Here is a 7,500-nt window from a genome sequence, read left to right as displayed (position 1 = left end):
AATACCACCTTGTGACGGGAAACATTGCTAGGCACCGATCGGCATCTCTGCGCGATTACTTGACGCACACCCAACTAAGTCAACTGTTGGACTTTTTCGTAATCACGGCGGGACACATTGAACGAGCTCTAACGGATCTCTGCACGCATGGAACATGGTGGCGGGAATCATTGCTAGAACCGAACGGCGCCTCTGCGCGATGTACAAACAAGCTCAACAGGAACCTCGTATCGGCTGCCGAGCCGGAGCCCGAACAACTTGGATTTTCACCTCTAATTTATATCAACTCACCACTCCCCGAGGGATCCGCAGAATTGCTTCTGGGTCCCGTATCGTTATTTGCGATTCGTGTTTGCATTACACTACATTGAACTATTCCAACTTGTTTATCCGCATGGCGAACATTTGCTGCATTGAACATTTAAGTTCCACTTCGCTCTCCCCTACGTGGGTCTGAGCTTCGCTCTCAGGGAAAAAATATGCCACATTTGGTAGGGAAACCCGGTTTCATCACGCTATGTGCCCTGCACCACCGGCTTAGCGTGAATCCTTCGAGTTTCCCTAAGAAGTTCGATTGGTCTTGCAGAGTTTAAAGACAACGAAGCTTAGTTTCAAGCAATGATTTAATATACGCGTATTAAAAACCCTTAGCTGTTACAACTTTTATGCTTGAAACCATCGCAACGAAGTCTTTGGGTCCGTAGACCCGTGATGTACTGCTCCAGGAAACGTTTTGAAAGGGTGGAAACTCAAAATCATAGGTTAAGATCATCGGCAGAACCACCAGACACCACTTTTGCTTCATAAGTTCGGCCTATAGTCATATGACGATTTTCATCGGGGAGGGGACGTATGACCCAAACGGGGGCTTATATGACCCACGGACACTGCAAACCATGCTCCTACGACTAAATAGAGGTTAAAACTACGATTTGGTGAAATCTTCATTTTTGACCTCGAAGCAAGGTACCTTCCCTATAGTAGGCAATGAGTAAAATGATCATAATCCCAGGAGGGCAAAAAATGGGAACCCGAGAGGAAAGCGCTGTTGGCGCGCCTAAGCTAGTGGCCCGTAGAGTAAAAAGGGTACCCCCAACAAAGTTGTCGTTGACGTTCTGGTTGCACTTTTTATCATCTAAAATCAGTTTTCTACACGTTTTGAGGGGTTTTAGCAAAAAAAAAAATTTTCGATTACTTGAGCTCTCTGGCCCGTTCGGTGCACATTTTTGAAAAAAGCTAGGGAGCTGCCCCTAGGTTCGGGGTGTCACAAATGTTGAAAAGTGGTCGAAAAAACCACTATCCAGAATCGGATGTAGAATCGTTAGACGAATTTAAAATTGTTCTACGACACCCATCTGCGACGTTTAGTATTCGAGATATATAACACTTTGTAGGTCTGACCGAGCAATTTTTGTTCCGCGCACTTTGTGCACCGTACACGTTGATGTTTGTATGAAAAAGTACCCTACCTAGGGACGCGTATAGCAAATTTGTACCCCCGGGCATGTTGTCGATTGACATTCTGGTTGCACTTTTCATCATCTAGGGTGCGTTCCTGACACGTTTTGAGGGGTTTTAGCAAAAAAAAAAAATTTTCGACTACTCGAGCTCTCTGGCCCGTTCGGTGCACATTTTTGAAAAAGCTAGGGAGCTGCCCCTAGGTTCGGGGTGTCACAAAATGTTGAAAAGTGGTCGAAAAAACCACTATCCAGAATCGGATGTAGAATCATTAGACGAATTTAAAATGTTCTACGACACCCATCTGCGACGTTTAGTATTCGAGTTATGGCCCGTCCTAGGTCTGACCGAGCAATTTTTGTTCCGCGCACTTTGTGCACCGTACACGTTGATGTTTGTATGAAAAAGTACCCTACCTAGGGACGCGTAGAGCAAATTTGTACCCCCGGGCATGTTGTCGATTGACATTCTGGTTGCACTTTTCATCATCTAGGGTGCGTTCCTGACACGTTTTGAGGGTTTTAGCAAAAAAAAAATTTTCGACTACTCGAGCTCTCTGGCCCGTTCGGTGCACATTTTTGAAAAAAGCTAGGGAGCTGCCCCTAGGTTCGGGGTGTCACAAAATGTTGAAAAGTGGTCGAAAAACCACTATCCAGAATCGGATGTAGAATCATTAGACGAACTTAAAATGTTCTACGACACCCATCTGCGACGTTTAGTAATTCGAGTTATGGCCCGTCCTAGGTCTGACCGAGCAATTTTTGTTCCGCGCACTTTGTGCACCGTACACGTTGATGTTTGTATGAAAAAGTACCCTACCTAGGGACGCGTATAGCAAATTTGTACCCCCGGGCATGTTGTCGATTGACATTCTGGTTGCACTTTTCATCATCTAGGGTGCGTTCCTGACACGTTTTGAGGGGTTTTAGCAAAAAAAAAATTTTCGACTACTCGAGCTCTCTGGCCCGTTCGGTGCACATTTTTGAAAAAAGCTAGGGAGCTGCCCCTAGGTTCGGGGTGTCACAAAATGTTGAAAAGTGGTCGAAAAACCACTATCCAGAATCGGATGTAGAATCGTTAGACGAATTTAAAATTGTTCTACGACACCCATCTGCGACGTTTAGTATTCGAGATATATAACACTTTGTAGGTCTGACCGAGCAATTTTTGTTCCGCGCACTTTGTGCACCGTACACGTTGATGTTTGTATGAAAAAGTACCCTACCCTAGGGACGCGTAGAGCAAATTTGTACCCCCGGGCATGTTGTCGATTGACATTCTGGTTGCACTTTTCATCATCTAGGGTGCGTTCCTGACACGTTTTGAGGGGTTTTAGCAAAAAAAAAAATTTTCGACTACTCGAGCTCTCTGGCCCGTTCGGTGCACATTTTTGAAAAAAGCTAGGGAGCTGCCCCTAGGTTCGGGGTGTCACAAAATGTTGAAAAGTGGTCGAAAAACCACTATCCAGAATCGGATGTAGAATCATTAGACGAACTTAAAATTGTTCTACGACACCCATCTGCGACGTTTAGTATTCGAGTTATGGCCCGTCCTAGGTCTGACCGAGCAATTTTTGTTCCGCGCACTTTGTGCACCGTACACTTTGATGTTTGTATGAAAAAGTACCCTACCTAGGGACGCGTAGAGCAAATTTGTACCCCCGGGCATGTTGTCGATTGACATTCTGGTTGCACTTTTCATCATCTAGGGTGCGTTCCTGACACGTTTTGAGGGGTTTTAGCAAAAAAAAAAATTTTCGACTACTCGAGCTCTCTGGCCCGTTCGGTGCACATTTTGAAAAAAGCTAGGGAGCTGCCCCTAGGTTCGGGGTGTCCACAAAATGTTGAAAAGTGGTCGAAAAAACCACTATCCAGAATCGGATGTAGAATCATTAGACGAACTTAAAATTGTTCTACGACACCCATCTGCGACGTTTAGTATTCGAGGTTATGGCCCGTCCTAGGTCTGACCGAGCAATTTTGTTCCGCGCACTTTGTGCACCGTACACGTTGATGTTTGTATGAAAAAAGTACCCTACCTAGGGACGCGTATAGCAAATTTGTACCCCCGGGCATGTTGTCGATTGACATTCTGGTTGCACTTTTCATCATCTAGGGTGCGTTCCTGACACGTTTTGAGGGGTTTTAGCAAAAAAAAAAATTTTCGACTACTCGAGCTCTCTGGCCCGTTTCGGTGCACATTTTTGAAAAAAGCTAGGGAGCTGCCCCTAGGTTCGGGGTGTCACAAAATGTTGAAAAGTGGTCGAAAAACCACTATCCAGAATCGGATGTAGAATCATTAGACGAACTTAAAATTGTTCTACGACACCCATCTGCGACGTTTAGTATTCGAGTTATGGCCCGTCCTAGGTCTGACCGAGCAATTTTTGTTCCGCGCACTTTGTGCACCGTACACGTTGATGTTTGTATGAAAAAGTACCCTACCTAGGGACGCGTATAGCAAATTTGTACCCCCGGGCATGTTGTCGATTGACATTCTGGTTGCACTTTTTCATCATCTAGGGTGCGTTCCTGACACGTTTTGAGGGGTTTTAGCAAAAAAAAAATTTTCGACTACTCGAGCTCTCTGGCCCGTTCGGTGCACATTTTTGAAAAAAGCTAGGGAGCTGCCCCTAGGTTCGGGGTGTCACAAAATGTTGAAAAGTGGTCGAAAAACCACTATCCAGAATCGGATGTAGAATCATTAGACGAACTTAAAATTGTTCTACGACACCCATCTGCGACGTTTAGTATTCGAGTTATGGCCCGTCCTAGGTCTGACCGAGCAATTTTTGTTCCGCGCACTTTGTGCACCGTACACTTTGATGTTTGTATGAAAAAGTACCCTACCTAGGGACGCGTAGAGCAAATTTGTACCCCCGGGCATGTTGTCGATTGACATTCTGGTTGCACTTTTCATCATCTAGGGTGCGTTCCTGGACACGTTTTGAGGGGTTTTAGCAAAAAAAAAATTTTCGACTACTCGAGCTCTCTGGCCCGTTCGGTGCACATTTTTGAAAAAAGCTAGGGAGCTGCCCCTAGGTTCGGGGTGTCACAAAATGTTGAAAAGTGGTCGAAAAACCACTATCCAGAATCGGATGTAGAATCGTTAGACGAACTTAAAATTGTTCTACGACACCCATCTGCGACGTTTAGTATTCGAGATATGGCCCGTCCTAGGTCTGACCGAGCAATTTTTGTTCCGCGCACTTTGTGCACCGTACACTTTGATGTTTGTATGAAAAAGTACCCTACCTAGGGACGCGTAGAGCAAATTTGTACCCCCGGGCATGTTGTCGATTGACATTCTGGTTGCACTTTTCATCATCTAGGGTGCGTTCCTGACACGTTTTGAGGGGTTTTAGCAAAAAAATTTTTTTCGACTACTCGAGCTCTCTGGCCCGTTCGGTGCACATTTTTGAAAAAAGCTAGGGAGCTGCCCCTAGGTTCGGGGTGTCACAAAATATTGAAAAGTGGTCGAAAAACCACTATCCAGAATCGGATGTAGAATCGTTAGACGAATTTAAAATTGTTCTACGACACCCATCTGCGACGTTTAGTATTCGAGATATATAACACTTTGTAGGTCTGACCGAGCAATTTTTGTTCCGCGCACTTTGTGCACCGTACACGTTGATGTTTGTATGAAAAAGTACCCTACCTAGGGACGCGTAGAGCAAATTTGTACCCCCGGGCATGTTGTCGATTGACATTCTGGTTGCACTTTTCATCATCTAGGGTGCGTTCCTGACACGTTTTGAGGGGTTTTAGCAAAAAAAAAAATTTTCGACTACTCGAGCTCTCTGGCCCGTTCGGTGCACATTTTTGAAAAAAGCTAGGGAGCTGCCCCTAGGTTCGGGGTGTCACAAAATGTTGAAAAGTGGTCGAAAAACCACTATCCAGAATCGGATGTAGAATCATTAGACGAACTTAAAATTGTTCTACGACACCCATCTGCGACGTTTAGTATTCGAGTTATGGCCCGTCCTAGGTCTGACCGAGCAATTTTTGTTCCGCGCACTTTGTGCACCGTACACTTTGATGTTTGTATGAAAAAGTACCCTACCTAGGGACGCGTAGAGCAAATTTGTACCCCCGGGCATGTTGTCGATTGACATTCTGGTTGCACTTTTCATCATCTAGGGTGCGTTCCTGACACGTTTTGAGGGGTTTTAGCAAAAAAATTTTTTTCGACTACTCGAGCTCTCTGGCCCGTTCGGTGCACATTTTTGAAAAAAGCTAGGGAGCTGCCCCTAGGTTCGGGGTGTCACAAAATATTGAAAAGTGGTCGAAAAACCACTATCCAGAATCGGATGTAGAATCATTAGACGAATTTAAAATTGTTCTACGACACCCATCTGCGACGTTTAGTATTCGAGATATAGCACTTTGTAGGTCTGACCGAGCAATTTTTGTTCCGCGCACTTTGTGTTCATGGATGTCGATAAAGGTACAAGTTGCCGGTCGGGATAGCCGTGCACCAAAACTGTGTACCGATCAGGGAAAGTACAAGACGAAGGGTGCATCTCGAGCGTACGCGTTCATAGATGTCCATGTTGGTACACTTGCACCAAAATTGTGTACCAATCAGGGAAAGTACAACATGGAGGGCGCAGCCCGGGCGTACCCGATCATGGATGTCCATGTTGATACAATCTACGTGTACGTACCTAGTTTTTGTATCAAAAGTTGCATTAAAGTGCTTGTATGCTTAAAATGCTTATCTCAACCGGTCACCTTTTGGCCTGTCCTTTTATAACAGAAACCTAGAAAGATACTCGATATTTTTGTGTTTTTCCATTAGCCCGGGACGACGAAATGAGCTATGTGCACATCGTGCAGAAAACTGTCTTCGCCACGCATGTTTTTGTCTATCCACTCATATAATCACCCACATTTGTGTTCAACACGGACGGCGCAGCCCGAGCGAACGCGTTAATGTTTATGTTTGTACACACTGCTTGTACGATTCTAGGATTTGGTAATTGCGTCACAGTGCCCGACCGTCGCGGACACCATTCTTGGACAGAAGTCCTAGTACGTAGAGTACTTTCCCTAGGTATGTGCTCGTTCGTGACTATCGTTGCGTGCTTACGGACACGCTTGGGTATGTTTACCATACAAGGTTTACTAGGGAAACCTGGGAAGGACGCTTGCCCTCCCGTCGCGGACACCATTCTTGGAAAGAAGTCCTAGTACGTAGCGTTCCTTATTTTACTTGATCAGTTTGTAATGCATTCGCTTTGTTCCATCGACTTCTGCTACTGCTCACTAAGGGGTGTTCGTTTGCGATGTGTACGATAAGCAACTGTCTATCCTAACCAGCAGTTAATCAACACTTTTCACCCAAGTCATAGGAACATAGAGTACTTTTCCTAATCGGTACACAATTTTGGTGCACCTCTAACCTGGCCGGCACTTTATCGTTACGTTTTGTGCATAACCTAGGGACGTGGTGTAAGTTTCATGATTTTTATGTTTGATTCGGTTTATTATGATTGAAAACTACGCTACGTCCCAGAAATTTGAACTCGATTACTTCCTCCATGTGGCGCCAAAAGCTACTGGGCAACGCCTAGCTAATGCCCCATTTGTACTTCAATTTGCATAATCAATTTTGAAAAATACGCTAAGTCCCAGAAATCTGAACTCGAATACTTTTGCCACGTGGCGCAAAAAAGCTACTGAGAAACGCCTAGCCTTTTACCCATTTATAATTTAGTTTTCGTTATTAGTTTTGAACAATACGCAAAGTTCCAAGAATCTGAACTCGAATACTTTTTACATGTGCCGCCAAAAGCTACTGAGCAACGCCTAGGTTGATACATTTTTGGTACATGGAGTGTATGCATGCAGGATTACTGCCGTGCTGGACCGGAAAATCGAACTTGCTACTAGAACATAAAGTAATTCCCCTAGATAGGTGCTTTTGCATACCTCTGATCGACGACCATGCAACGTGCGACACGCGTAGCTAGGCTTGCCCAAACAAATTTCCTAGGATAGCACCAAATTGCACACCTTCAGGGGTATATTTTGGTAC

This window comes from Anopheles gambiae (assembly GCF_943734735.2).
Source record: "Anopheles gambiae chromosome X unlocalized genomic scaffold, idAnoGambNW_F1_1 X_unloc_85, whole genome shotgun sequence".
NCBI lineage: Eukaryota > Metazoa > Arthropoda > Insecta > Diptera > Culicidae > Anopheles > Anopheles gambiae.
This window is presented reverse-complemented; position numbering follows the sequence as displayed.